General features: G+C 42.5%; 1 protein-coding gene across 1 annotated transcript in view; it reads left to right on the forward strand.

Annotated features, from left to right (window-relative positions):
* The window catches only part of LOC115778559 (receptor-type tyrosine-protein phosphatase C-like), a 42163-nt gene that overhangs the window by 8213 nt on the left and 17810 nt on the right, over positions 1–16140 (forward strand). The gene's annotated exons all lie outside the window — the stretch shown is intronic.

The following is a 16140-nucleotide window of genomic DNA, read 5'->3' on the forward strand; positions in this document are numbered from 1 at the left end:
TGCACAGTGGTCAGAGGGATTTTAAGCCATTCTTCTTGCAGGATAGTGGCCAGGTCACGACGTGATGCTGGTGGAGGAAAACATTTCCTGACTCGCTCCTCCAAAACACCCCAAAGTGGCTCAATAATATTTAGATCTGGTGACTGTGCAGGCCGTGGGAGATGTTCAACTTCACTTTCATGTTCATCAAACCAATCTTTCACCAGTCTTGCTGTGTGTATTGGTGCATTGTCATCCTGATACACGGCACCACCTTCAGGATACAATGTTTGAACCATTGGATGCACATGGTCCTCCAGAATGGTTCGGTAGTCTTTGGCAGTGATGCGCCCATCTAGCACAAGTATTGGGCCAAGGGAATGCCATGATATGGCAGCCCAAACCATCACTGATCCACCCCCATGCTTCACTCTGGGCATGCAACAGTCTGGGTGGTACGCTTCTTTGGGGCTTCTCCACACCGTAACTCTCCCGGATGTGGGGAAAACAGTAAAGGTGGACTCATCAGAGAACAATACATGTTTCACATTGTCCACAGCCCAAGATTTGCGCTCCTTGCACCATTGAAACCGACGTTTGGCATTGGCACGCGTGACCAAAGGTTTGGCTGTAGCAGCCCGGCCGTGTATATTGACCCTGTGGAGCTCCCGACGGACAGTTTTGGTGGAAACAGGAGAGTTGAGGTGCACATTTAATTCTGCCGTGATTTGGGCAGCCGTGGTTTTATGTTTTTTGGATACAATCCGGGTTAGCACCCGAACATCCCTTTTGAGACAGCTTCCTCTTGCGTCCACAGTTAATCCTGTTGGATGTGGTTCGTCCTTCTTGGTGGTATGCTGACATTACCCTGGATACCGTGGCTCTTGATACATCACAAAGACTTGCTGTCTTGGTTACAGATGCGCCAGCAAGACGTGCACCAACAATTTGTCCTCTTTTGAACTCTGGTATGTCACCCATAATGGTGTGTGCATTGCAATATTTTGAGCAAAACTTTGAATCTTCACACTCTACTCTTACTGGTGCAATGTGCAATTAATGAAGATTGGCCACCAGGCTGGTCCAATTTAGCCATGAAACCTCCCACACTAAAATGACAGGTGTTTCAGTTTCATTGTCCAACCCCTGTGTGTGTGTATGTATGTATGTATGTATATATATATATATATATATATATATATATATATATATATATATATATATATATATATCATGGCTTGTGTGTGGCAGAATCAGGGAGACCCCAAAATGCTGGACTCAGAGGTGATGAGCTTAGTGATTTTATTGAAATGAAGATAATAACAAAACTGGGCGGGGCTGAAGCCAGAACTAAACCACAAGAGCCGGCGCGCGCACACACACACACACACACACACACACGACGGAGGCAAAGACGACGACACGACAAAAAACAGAAGAAAACTGGGGCTTAGATAAACATTAGGTAATCAGGGCAAGAGGAAACACCAGGGCACAGCAGGTGAAGCAAATGAAACTAATAACAGAGGAAGCAAAACTAAACACAAAGCACGGGGAACACAAGACTGTCAAAATAACACAGGAAGTGACTAGACAAGGTACACGTAGACTTGACACGGGGAACAAGGGACTAGAAATAAAACAGGAATACAAAAGAGAACTAAACATAATCCGAGAAAATAACTGAAATAGCACCAAAAGAACACAAAACACTGGGCCATGACTATATATATATATATATATATATATATATATATATATATATATATATATATATATATATATATATATATATATATATATATATATATATATATATATATATATGTCAATGTTAGATCCACCAGAAAGGATAGAATGGGCAAAATGCTCTGTCATTGGATGAGTCTGGGTTTGGTGGTTGCCAGGAGAACTGTACTTGTCTGACTGCATTGTTCCTGAAGGGCAAACCTCATTCATCCTAGGGGCCAGTCTGTACAGCCTAATAATGATTTTAAACTGATTACCCCACAAACAGAAGCCACAGGTTCCCTATCATTGCAGCTTGATTTTGTTTATATCCTACATTTAGTTTTTAACTCTATAATTGTTTCACTAAGCATCACAGGGCTTAGTTGCCTAAATGAAGAAAGAATGTTAATTTTCCCCAAATTTATTAAGGCTAGTGGCTGTGGGTGCCATATCTATTTGCATAGTCAAAATATAAGCTATAAATATCCTTATACTTTGAAGATTAAGAAACTGATTTCTAGATGACAGCAGATTTTTCCTCCCACAATCTTTAGAGGAATAAAAGAGTCTTGGTTTTTCTTTAAAGTACAAGCTTATAGGTCAAAGCTAAAGTCTTGTACAAAACAATCTGGAAGGACACAAAACCTTCCTTTACTGAGTGTCTTAATCTGAGTCTAAAACCTGAATAGCAGAGCACTAAGCATTTGTTTCAAAGGCACTGGCATACAACTGACACTACTGGCAAAGTAGAAGCAATGTATCATCAAGGTTAAAACAGGCTAATGGAACCACTAACACATACCAATTTCCTTTTGTTAAGTGGTTTTCTTTTTTCATCACCTGTATTGAGAGGAAATGCAGCTTCTGTTGCAGTGTGTGAATATCTTTGCATGTTCTCCACTCATTTGTGCAGACTGAAGCAGCTCTATCACTGAACATGGCAGACCTCTGCAGTCTCAGGGTCCTGCTGCTCTGGGCAGGAATCTTTGTTTCGGCCAGCTGTGAGGAAAGTTTTACAAATTCTTTTATTCGAATAACAGATCTGATGCAGAATGTAATGCAGTAAGGAAAGGGATTATTTGATAATTTTGTAAGGTGTTTAGTATTTTTGCTTTATTTTTAATTCGTCTGCATTTTCCATTTTTACAGTCTTCACTATTTGTTTTCACATCCAAAGTGATTTATAGTATGATGTGGGGAAAACATATATTTTATACCCTGAAAAGGATAAGCAGAAGAAAATGGATGGAACGATGGAGGTTTTATTGTGAAATAATTCTTTTATTAAAATCTTTTGAAACACACTTTTCTGACAAATCAAAAGGCTTAGTGTTTGAAGGTGCAAGTGTAAGATTTACTTTATGAACAGCTAATTTATTTCTCAAAATAAAATTGCTACAGATGTTACAGGGCTTATTCCATTTCTGTATGAATTTTCACAACTTTTGTTCCCGGCTAAACCTCAGATAAGAACTGCAAAATTAGCGACATTTACTATGTTTTAATAAAACATGAAAAACAAACAGTGCCCTTTTTTTTTTTTTTTTTTGATTCTATAGGTTAAGTAAAAGAAGTAATAGCACAGAACAGTCTTAATAGTAGTTATTCGTAATATTGTTTATGCTATTAAAATGTGTGATTTTCAAAAATAGTAACAATGTGCGCACTCGTAACTTTTCTTATACATCAAAAACTGATAAACAGATTTAAATTATGTGCAACTATGGCCTCATGCACTATTTAATTATATTCATGTCAGCCCTTTATAGTGTCACTTCATGTCATTTTTATAGTGCTGGTATCATGTAATGTCAGTAAATATCTTAATCATCCTTTTTTTCACTGTCAAAGTCAAGCATAAAGCTAACATTTAATATCTTTTTGTGTGAAAATCATTAAAATCATTAAAAATCTGAACAATGTTTAATGAAAAGAATTAGAGGAACATGGGGGGAAACTCAACTCAACTTTATTTATAAAGCACTTTAAAATCAAATGCATTTGGCCAAAGTGCTGTACACAACTAAGAACAAACAAGAAAAACACAGACATAAGATAAGGAAAGAATTAATAAATAAATAAAAACCACAGCTAAGAAAATAAACAAAGAAAACCAACATCTCAAACTGAGTTAAAAGCCAACAAGAAAAAATGTGTTTTAAGAGAGGACTTAAAAGCAGAGTCAGTCAGCCTGCCCAATGTGCAAGGGAAGATCATTCCACAGTTTTGGGGCAGCAACTGAAAAAGCGCGGTCACTTCTGGACTTCCTCTTTGTCTTTGGGACAGCCAGCAGTGCCAGATCAGCTGACCTGAGTGAACGTGAAGGAACATACAGGTGGAGCAGATCAGACAGATATAATGGGGCGAGGCCATGAAGACATTTCCAAACAAATAAAAGGATTTTAAAATCAATCCTAAAATGAACTGGGAGCCAATGAAGTGAGGCCAAGATCGGAGAAATGTACTCACGTTTTTTGACCCCAACTAAGAGTCGTGCAGCAGCATTTTGTACCATCTGGAGCCGGGCAAGTAGTGTCTGGCTGAGCCCAACATAAAGTGCATTGCGTCAGTCTAAGCGAGTTGTGATAAAAGCATGGATTAAAATCTCAAAATGATGCCGTGAAAGAAATGGTTTCACTTTGACCAGTTGTCTTAGCTGATAAAAGCTGGATTTGACTACTGACTTAATTTGGGCATCAAGTTTAGGTTCACTCTCCAGTTTTACACCTAAGTTTATCGCCGTCTTAGTCAAATGTTGTTTTATAGGACCCAGGTCAATAGTCATTTTTGAAGTATCCCTGGACCTAAGCAGCAACACTTCTGTCTTTTTATCATTTAGGTGGACAAAGTTAGTGGACAGCCATGCCTTGATCTCTCCAATGTACCCAAGGAGATGGTTTGCAGAATATGCATTTTGCTGCTTCAGAGGCACATAAATTTGGCAGCCATCAGCATAAAGGTGGAATGCGATGTCATGTCTTCTGAGAATTGATCCCATCGGAAGTAGGTAAAGAGAGAAGAGGAGAGGACCAAGAATAGAGCCTTGGGGCACCCCACACGTAAGGGGTGCTGCATAAGATTCAGCAGCCACAGTACGAACACAAAAACTTCTCTCTGACAAATAGAATCAAAACCAAAACACAGACATTCATCCAAGGCTCAGATCGAGATTTGGAAGGTCTCATTTTCAGCGGACCTACAGTATCTAATACAGTCAGGCAGGTTGAGTTAAATTACGAGGTTAGTTAGAAATTATATATTTATATTATCCATTACCTGCTCCTACATAATGTTTAAATACAAAACACAATACAATTCTCCGAAAGGTAAATGCTGCTCAGAGAGTGAGCCTGAGGTTTGGACTCTGAGTGCTTCTTGTGTTACTTGAAATGAGAAAAAACATTTTCATCATTGCCTTCTTATTATTAGACCCTCCAGGTCATTGTGAAAAGTTTAAAAATACTATTGATTTTTTTTTTTGACAGCCAGCTGTTGACTGTATACAGACACTGATACAACTGTTAGATTCCTTCAAACTATATTGTATTGCACTATAATGCATATGAAACTTTATGATACATTAAAAAAAAAGTGTTATAAACAATACATTAAGCATCAACCCTCCAGCATAATAGAAGACTAAAATATAATCTGTCTGTTTGTCATTTTCCATCTCATAATTTATTTTCATTCCTGCTTTCACACACTTTGCTATTTAGTTCATTTAGATATGTATTAATAACATCAAAATTGCAGGTCAGCAGCATGAAAACAAAGCACAATTTATAACATCAAATAATCATAATTTAAAAACGAGCTTGAATTTATAATAAACAAATTAAAAATATCAAAATTAGCCACCTTTATTTTTTGCTTTTAAAATTTTTTAACTTTTTAAATATGCTTTTTTTTTCTTTTTAATTCTGTTGCAGGACCTCAAGCTGTCAGGGATCTAACAGTCACTGTTCAGGATCATAATCAATTAGAGTAACCTGGTCCAGACCCAATACTTTCAATGGACCTGAGAAGAAATACAATTTTAGCATTTTTTAACTGTATTTGTGTTACTACTGATGTCAGATAGTGTTTTATTTGTCACATGCACAGTTATACACAGTACAATGCACAGTGAAATGTATTTTGTACCTGCAACCATATATACACACACATATAAATAAGAAGAAGAATAAAAATAAAAAAAGTAATTCACACTATACACTATACTCTATATACTATACACTATACACACTTTTATAAATTATATTATTTACATTGTGCAATAATGGTCCAGTTAGGGCTCAGAGTTGGACAGACGGATGGCTTGTGGGTAAAAACTCTTCTTCAACCTTTCAGTCTTAGCCCTCAGGCAGCGGTAACGCCGGCCTGATGGGAGCAGGGAGAAGAGAGAGTGTCCGGGGTGGCTGGGCTGTTTTAGGATCTTCATGGCCCTCAGCCTGCACTGCTTGGTGTAAATGTCCTGCAGGTTGGGGAGGGTGGTTCTGATGGTCCGTTCAGCTGAACGAACCACCCTTTTTAGGGCCATGAAGTCCTGCTTGGTGCAGTTTCCCATCCAGGTGGTGATGCTCCCACGCATGATGCTCTCGATGGTGCAGGTGTAAAAGTTCCTGAGCACCTTGAGTGGGAGCTTGAAGTCTCTCAGCCGCCTGAGGAGGTAGAGACGCTGTCTGGCCTTCTTCACAGTGATGTTTATGTGATGAGTCCAGGACAGGTCCTGTGAGATGGTCACTCCCAGGTATTTGAAAGTGTCCACTCTTTCCACCTCAGCACCACTGATGACAAGTGGATGGTAGTCCCTCTGCTGCTTCCTGCTGAAGTCCACGATCAGTTCCTTCGTTTTGCTGACGTTGAGCAGGAGGTGGTTCTCCTGGCACCAGTTCTCCAGGCGGGAGACCTCTCTCCTGTAGGCTGTCTCCTCATTGTGGGAGATTAGTCCCACAACAGCAGTGTCGTCAGCAAACTTGATGATGACGTTGGACTCTGACGTGGCCTCGCAGTCATGGGTGTACAGTGAGTACAGCAGAGGGCTGAGCACACAGCCTTGGGGGGATCCAGTGTTGAGGGTGAGGGAGGATGAGGTGAGGTGACCCACTCGTACCACCTGTGGTCTGCTGGTCAGGAAGCTGTGAACCCACCTGCACAGGGATGGGCCCAGGCCCAGGTCCAGCAGCTTAGAGACCAGCCTGGAGGGAACTATGGTGTTGAATGCTGAGCTGTAATCTACAAACAGCACTCTCACATAGTTCCCCTTACCAGTGTCTATGTGTGAAAGGGTCTTGTGGAGGAGGAAGGATATGGCGTCATCTGTGGATCTGTCTGGCCGGTATGCAAACTGTAGTGGGTCGAGGGTGGTGGGCAGTGAGGAGGTGATGAATGTCTTGATGAGTCTCTCAAAACACTTCATCACCACAGAGGTGAGTGCTATGGGCCTGAAGTCATTGGGGCTGCTGGGGTGTGGTTTCTTTGGGACAGGGACTATGATGGACTTTTTAAAGCAGGTGGGAATCACACACAGTTTCAGTGAGAGGTTGAATATCAGTGTAAACACAGGTGCCAGCTGGTCAGCGCAGGTCTTAAGGACACGTCCGCTAATACCGTCTGGTCCAGCCGCTTTCCTGGTGTTTACACGTCTAAACGCCCTCCTCACGTCGCGCTCCGTCACAGTGAGTGTCTCCGCCCCTCCGGCCGGGAGCGCAGCGGGCTGTCGGCTTCCCGACTCAAAGCGCGCAAAGAAGATGTTGAGTACATCAGCCAGAGAAGCGTCGGCACTCACCGGGTGTGTGTGTGGTGCTTTGTAGTCCGTGATGGTGCGTAGTCCCTGCCACAGTCCCCTGGAGTCAGACTGTTGTAGTTGCTGTTCCAGTCTGCGGCCGTAGCGATGTTTAGCCTCTTTCACCGCTCTGCGGACGTTGTATGATGCAACCTTGTAGTCCTCCATGTTCCCAGAGGCGAGGCCGGAGTTGTAGGCAACGGTGCAGGACCTCAGGGCGTCGTGGACAGATTTATCCACCCACGGCTTTTGGTTGGGAAAAGTCCTGATGGTCCTCCTAAGTGAAGTGTCTTCAACAACTTTCCCAATAAATCCCACGACAGTTTCCGTAAACTCCTCGATGTCTCCGCCCGCGCTGCTGCGAAACATGTCCCAGTCGGTTGAATCCAACGCACCCTGCAGAGCGGCCTCTGTTTGATCAGACCACCGTGTCACTTCTCTCACAGCAGGGGGTTCCTGCCTGAGCCGTTGTTTGTATTTCGGCATGAGAAGGACAGAGGTGTGGTCCCAAAAGGCGGAAGAGGCTTTGCTTTGTAGCCATGATGTTCATGACAACCAGTACAACATTGCATTAAAACTGCTGTCATAACAAATTAACTTAACTTCAAGTGTTTTATTTTTTAAATATGCTTTTTTTTTTTAAATTCTGTTGCAGGACCTGGAATTGTCAGGGATCTGACATTGACTGTTCAGGATCATAATACAATTAGAGTAACCTGGGTCAAACCACAACCTTTAAATGGACCTAAGGTGAAATACAGAGTACATTTATATAAAGCTGGTGATAAACAACAGGAAAAACCAGGGACCGGGGAGACAAATTATCTGTTCACAGATCTGAGCTACTCTACGACCTACGATGTCGAGGTTTGTATAATCCTACTTTTTGGTTTTATTAAAAATTATTATACTTAATTAGTGATATATTATTTTGTCTAAGTCCTACTTTATTGAATGTTGTAATTCCTAATGAACTGATGTTCTGTCTTTAAAGGTGGTTGCTTTCAACGGACACTATGAGAGCCGCCCCACAACAAAAAAAGCTGATACTCGCTGTATGTTCTATTTTAATTAATGACACATATTAATGCTCAGATGAATCCTCTCTCACATTTTATAAATACATATTTCTACAAATTTTATCTGTCCCATAAATGTAATTTTCAATATTATTTCACAGACAATGACAAAGCTGTTATTAGGTTTCTGGTCTTCCTCCTCATCATCATCGCTTTTGTGGCTCTGTTTTTCATCGCCTACAAGATCTACATTAAGAAGCTCAGAAAGTCCAGAAAGTAAAGTCCATGCATCTTTTTTCATCATTATTCTGTCACTTTGTCCTTTGTTCTTACATAATCAAAATGTTCATTGTTCCATATTATAAACATAATCCTATGAAGAAGATCTTAATTTTTTTCCACAGTGATGTGAATGAAGATATGGCACTTGAAGGAAGTGAGTAGACTTCACCCTGCAATTGCCATCAACTATGAACATTATATGCTATGTTACAGCAGAAGCTACTTTCAGCTGCTCCTTTGCCATAAGGGGTCGCCACAGCAGGTCGCTCCACATGTTTGATTTGGCAGTTTTACATCGGATGCCCTTCCTGACACAACCCTAAAGGGGATTTGTGTGTCCAGCTGGAACTGAACCAGGAACCGTTTCCTTACTTGACACTAAACTATGAAGCTACTAATTTTTATCATAACCAAGGCTCAAGTTGAACCCAGAAAGCAGACCCAGACAACTGACGAAAGTATTAAAAGGTTTATACAATACACAAATAAAAAATATTGACCGATTTAGACTGTGGGGTTAAGCTGCTATGTGAGGATAACTGGAGTGTCCGTTCGCGGGCAGCAGAGTAAAGGGATGCAATGTGCCAGCCAACAGTCACAGGAACAGAGACTTACTTGTATTAGTGGTTACCAAGGCCACAGGAGGGGGTCGACTGAAGGTGGATGGGCTGAAGCGTATGAAAGTGTGGTGGGGGGGCAGGCAGGTATGATCCACGATATTCCACGATAAGTTGATATCCAGATGAAGTGCGAGTCTGAATGAAGGTTGACGGGATCTCCAGGAAACACTAGGAAAGTTGACAGGGGAACTAAAGGTACTTTTCACAGGAATAAACAAGATTTAAAAACACTAAGTTCCCAGTTACCACTGTAGTGCAGAGAACAAGCAGAGAACTGCTACTACTGCTTCTCCTTAAGTACCCGATTTTGACAAAAGAGAATAAAAAACAGGTGCAAGCCCAGGAACAGGAGCTCCGCTCACAGATTCACCTGCTGAGAGAGAGAGAGACAAACCCCAACCTGACAGTGTTTTAACAAATTTTAGTATATTATGTTATTTATCTAAATACTGTAGATGCAACCAGAGTTGTTTATAGGATTTTTAAAAATAATTTTATTTTAATTTTGTGATGAATTTAAGTCCAGTTTCCTTTAAGTTATTTTCCAGAGTTGGTTTTTTTTCAGTATTTTTTATGTTTAGTTACAGTTTAGTTAGTTACAGTTAGTTACAGTTTTTGTTTAGGTGTTAGTTTTTGTCTTTTTGATTATTACATGTTGGGTATTTGACAGAGGAAAGATTTAGGAAAAAGAAGAGTGATTACAATAAAAACAAGACTTTGTGAATGCAGCTGACTCGCAGCCCTGTAGCCTTCCCAAGTTTTAATAAACATTTGCACCAAAGACTCGTCAGGTTGCTGGTGACAAAGGCTAAAATTAAGGACATTTTCTATTTATTTTTCTGCCATTTTAATTAGTTTTGTAAATTCAGAAAATTATTTTAACTATTCTTACTTCCTGTTTCTTGTCATAGTTTATGTGAATGCACGACCTCCTGGATGGCATCTTAAAGAAGCTCGCTGATCAAGAAAGGCATCACGGAGCAGCCGGCTAAATCACCATTAACGCTTTATGTTAAGCTGTGCTTAGTCTTAACATTTTTATGAAAAAACATCAACTCTGCAAAATATTTTGCTTTTCAAGATTGAATTTGGCAATTTTGCACCTGATTTACTATGAAACAATGTTATTAATTGTTCAAAGCCTGTAATGCCAGAAAATACATGACAGTATCAAAACTTTATGGGATACAGTTAATACATTAAAGACCATTCAAGAACCAGTGAATGCAGTCTGTACTTTCTGGTATGAAAAAAAAGAAAAAATAAGAGAATTCAAATTGGATGGAAGAGGAACAAACATGTAGTTCTGAAAGGAGATTAAACAGAAATTTGATGCTTTTCTACATATCAGTCTAGTTATTTATTCATAGATATGGATATTTTTTTCCATGTGCTTTATATGGTAGCAGATTTTCGTTTCCTGAGAGCACAGTGGAAATGAAGCTTGCTACCAGCAATTCCAGCGCTGACTCTAAAAAAAAAGCAGTCCTCCTCTTAGCAGACAAAGGATTACTATATTTACATAAAAAATACATTTGCTCAAAAAACAGGACACTGTTGACATCATTGCTATATATGATTTATTGTTTATATCTGTTTAGATTTTTGGCCTTTTTATTGAACAGTTCTTGCAGTGGAGAGAGACAGGAAAGCAGGAGGAGAGATGGTGAAGACATGCGCCAAATGGCGACAGGACAGGACTTGAACCTGCGCTGACTGCTCCATCACGCAGGATACGTGGTCACCTGCTCAAGCCCTGAGCCACCCTGGTGCTCCGTATGTTCAGATTTACTCATTCCGAGGAAATGTATTGCACTGCACTGCCCTACTTTCATGGGCACGTGAAAGAAATGCATTAAGAATGCTTGGTGTTGGTCTAGGAGCTTATAAAGTGGTCGGGGACCCTGCGTCCTTGAAGTGATTCATCTGTGTGAGAAAGACATGGTGGGACTGGAGCTGCCAGAGTGCACTTCCCATAGTTCGATACCTCACTTGGTTTTCAGAGAACCAGTGTTACTCTGGTAACCAAACATTTTACTTGAAGCAATGCTACTCTACTCTGTGATTTAAGTGTCACATTGGTAGTGATGGTTGTGTCTATTTAAGACAGAAGAAGATGGACAGACCACAATGGACTTATTATATGCTTGCTGTAAGTTTAAATTTTTTTCAGTAGTTGTGATAACTAGCTAGTATTAGAGTTTTGAACAAAAAAGTTATTTGTAACTGCTAACAGATATGATAGTTCAGCTTATAGTTCACCTCATACATATAGTGGCCGAAATTAGTTAAATAAAGCAGTTGGCTAAAAACAAATAGTTACGTCTATAACTTCTGTTCCCTGAAGGAGAGGAATGAGTTACAGTACATAGTGCAAGATATCATGCCCCAGGGTGTCCTCTATTCACACCTTTAAGGCAGATGACCTGTGATGACATAGTTGTGGTCCCATCTGTGTGTAAAAACCCTGTGCCTATCCCTATCCTATCACTCAGTAGCCACTCTTCACCAAGCCCAGCTGTGCAGTGAGGCAACCTGCTGTTGTAGCTCCTTCAGGGAACAGAAGTTATAGACGAAAATGTTTGTTCCCTTTCAGTTGATTCACTCAGTACAACACATTGTATGGTACACACACACACACAGCCCCTTCTTTTGCCCATTCTTCTTTTGTGTATATATATATATATATATATATATATATATAAGAATGGGCAAAAGAAGGGGCTGTCACATCCAAATGATAGAACTGAACTGATGGTGTGGTACTGTGATAGGATGCCACCAGTCCAATTGTGAAATTTCATCACTACTAAATATAATACATAATATAATAAATATAATACAGGCAACTGCTATTGAAAATAAAGAAAAGTGGAAATGATTGGGAACAACAGCAACTCAGCCACAAAGTGGTGGGCCATGTAAAATCATTTTAGTGTTTAGTGGTTGCCAGGAAAACTATACTTGTCTGACTGCATTGTTCCAAGTGTAAAGTTTGGTGGAGGTGAGATTATGGTGTGTGTGTGTTTTTTTTTTAAATTTTATTTAAAAAAAAAAGTTGGTCTCAGCCCTGTAGGTCCAGTGAAAGGAACTCTTAATGCATCCAGTGGGTTCTTCCTCCCTCAGCTGCCATAGCGCTGCACTCACTTTGTCCCGCAGAAGCTGAATTTCCTCCATTCTACAGAAGATAGGTGAAGGTCCGTCTCTTGGGTAAAGGAGGGGTGTGGTGGTCTTGAGTCCACTAGCGCCTCCTTCTGGCTGGCTCGCCAAGATATGTTACACACTCAAGAATGACAGGAGTCAATTCTCTGGGTAGCACATCAAAATTGCTTTCTTCTTTTTTATTCCTGTGAATGACAGAACAGGGCATGGCAGTTCAACAGCATTGCTTCACATCAACACTGGGTTCAGAGCATCTTACTCTGCTTATCCCAGTTGCTTCCTTTGGCCCACAGCGCCTGAGTCTATGTGGGTATGACCTCCCTGTTTGAGTAAGTACTGTTCCACACTCACCACCCTCAGGAACCACGATGTTGGCTGGGTCCAGTTCGTGTTGCTGGGATACATCAGCGACCCCTTCGCTCTGTAGTGGTAAATCCTCTTCGCTCTGCAGTGGCAAATCCTCTTCGCTCTGTAGTGGCAAATCCTCTTCGCTCTGTAGTGGCAAATCCTCTTTGCCAGCTGGTGGACCTTGTTGAGGCTGGAAAGGTTCTGCCTCAGGATTCAGTGGTGCTGGGTTCTGATGTCTCCCCCTACCCGGTCTGAGATGCCACTGGTAGACGTGCTCGTTGTCATCTGCGCTGCTGTCGGATGCTGGTTGCTGCTGCTGGATGTTGTTAGATGTTCTCCTTTGCCTTGACGGTCTCTGTACGGTCCTCTGCTGCTGTGAAGTCCGTTCTGGTGGCTGTTCAATGGGCAAGTAGTCACATGGCAGGAGCAGATTCCGGTGAACGATTCTGTCTCTGCCAACACCATTCTCTGGTCTGATCCGATAAACTGGGCTGTCATCCCCTTTCCTTTCCTTCACTCTGAAGACTTGATCCTCCCAGTAGGATTGAATCTTTCCTGTACCTCCTCTAGTCGTTACGTTCCGGAGGAGGACCCAGTCACCAGGTTGGAGATCTCTTCCTAGCACCCTTTTATCGTAGTTGGCTTTCCCGCGAGCTGCTCCTTTTTCTGCAGTTCTGGCCGGGATCTGATAGGCTTCCTGCATCCTCTTTTTCCAACTGTTCACGTAGTTCTCATAACTCTGTTATAGCAGTTCCTCTTTCAATGTTGAACAACAGGTCAATCGGCAAGAGTGGGGACCGTCCAAACATGAGAAAATAAGGTGAATAGCCTGTGCTCTCATGCTTTGTGCAGTTGTAGGCATGGACAACTTTCGCCAATGATTCCTTCCAGTCTTTCTTTTCCTCTTCCTCCAGGAGCGCAGCATGGCCAGCAGAGTTCGATTGAACCTCTCCACCTGTCCATTTCCCTGAGGATGATATGGTGTTGTGTGCAAGCCCCGGACACCAGATAATTCTTGCAGTTGAGCCATCAGTCGATTCTCGAACTCTCCTCCCATATCATGGTGCAGTTTGCTGGGGAAACCAAACTTCAGAGCAAAATCGTTGAAAAGCTTATCAGCCACAGTCTTTGCCGATTTGTTCTTTGTAGCGTAGGCTTGTGCAAATCTTGTGAAGTGATCCATGACCACTAACACATATTCGTAGCCGTGTTTGCATTTGTCCAGATGGAGAAAATCTGTTGAGACTAGCTCAAATGGGTAGGTGGTCTGGATCACATTCAAGGGTGTGCGGGTCTGCCTGCTTGGTTTCTTCCTCTTTAAACAGTTACATACCTTGCTCACAAAGTGTTCCACATCCTGGTGCATGTGGGGCCAGTAGAACCTCTCTCGGATTAGATCAAGTGTCCTCTCAACTCCCAAGTGGCCCATATCTTGATGTAGCTCTTTGAATATCAGCGGGTGGTATGACTTGGGAGCCACTATCTGCTTTTGCCGGGTAGTTCTACGACGCAGGATCCCATCTTCATCCAAGCTGACTTTCCCCCACTGCTTTAGCAATGTTGCCACAGTTGGTGGCTCTGTCTGGATCTCGGCTCTACCTGGCCGGTGGTTTTGGCTCTTGTACCTCTTCCTGGGCCTTACGGATCTGTGTTGGAGTTATAGGCTGCATTGTATTGCTGCCACTATCTCTTACTAGGCTCAAAGCACAAGTCTGGGTGATTCCAACACCTTGGCGTGGGTCCCTCTTCTCGACCTTGACATTCTCCATCAATGTATAGACGGTTTCTCCACTGACCTCTGTTGTGCAGCTGTGCATATACTCCTCCATGCTGAGTGGCATCCGAGACAGTCCATCTGCATCCCTGTTGTTCCTCCCAGGCCGGTAGCGGATCATGAAGTTGTAGTCAGCCAGCTCTGCCACCCACCTGTGTCCTGCTGCATTGAGCTTCGCCGTTGTGCATACATACATTAACAGGTTATTGCCCGTATAAACCACGAATGACGGGGCATGGTACAGGTAGCTGTGGAAACGCTCACAGATGGCCCATTTTAACGCCAAAAACTCCAGCTTCCCCGAATGATACCTCTTCTCCGTATGGCTGAGGCTGCGGGTGCCAAATGCGATCACTTTTTTCAGTTTCTTTTGCTTTTCTGGCTGTGGTTCCGGGTTACATTGCCCAGACTTGGGTGGGGTGAGGAGGTTGTACAATGGCTTGGCTATGCGGGCGAAGTTAGGGATGAAGGAGCGGTAATAGGACAGGAAACCTAGCATCTGGTGTAGGCCCCCCACCGTTGTGGGTGTCCTCTCCTTCAGAGCAATCACTGGAGCAATCTCTGCTGGGTCCATTGTGTAACCTTCTCCAGTCACCATTTTTCCCAGAAACCTTACTTTCCATTTGAACAGTTCGCATTTCTTTGGTGTCAGTTTCACTCCATGTTCCTTGTAGAGCTGGAGAACCAGACGAATGTGGTCCAGATGTTTGTCAAAGCTGGCGCTGTGGACGAGATTATCATCCAGATACGGGAGGCAAATGGTGTCTCTTAGGCCAGTCAAACAGTTCTCCATGCTGCGTTGGAATTCTGCCGGTGCAGAGCTTAAACCAAAGGGGATGCGTGCCCATTCTTAAAGCCCCCAGGGTGTGATGAAAGCTGTCAGAGGGCGGCTCTCATCGTCCAGGAAACCCTGGTGGTACCCTGGTCCAGGACAGAAAACCATGAGCTCCCTCCCAGTGTGTCCAGCATGTCCTGTATTCTTGGTATTGGGTGCCGGTCAGGTACTGACTTCCTGTTCAGTTCCCTGTAATCACAGCACAGGCGTAGGCTGCCGTCCTTCTTGCGGACATATACCACCGGTGATGAATAGGGGGACCGTGAAGACCGTGAAGGCCCCTATTCAACAAGTCCTGTAGGTATTCTTTCACTTCCTGGTGGAGGGGTCTCGGGACGGACATGTAAGTCTTTTGCACTGGGCTGGTGTCATGAAGGGTAATATGCATCTTTAGAGATGGTATACAGCCTACATCATCACCATCATATGCAAAGGCTTCACATTCCTCTCTCAACATTTTCTTAGCCGCTTCCTGTTGGGCCTCAGAGAGGTGGCTAAGGTCAACTGGTGGGTCCCACTCTTTTGTCCCCTTTTCTTTGGTGACCCCCGGTTGTGCTTTGCTTGAGGTGTCATGTTCATCTGTTTTAGGCTGGAGGCCGGCT

This window comes from Archocentrus centrarchus, chromosome 4, assembly GCF_007364275.1.
Source record: "Archocentrus centrarchus isolate MPI-CPG fArcCen1 chromosome 4, fArcCen1, whole genome shotgun sequence".
Lineage (NCBI taxonomy): Eukaryota > Metazoa > Chordata > Actinopteri > Cichliformes > Cichlidae > Archocentrus > Archocentrus centrarchus.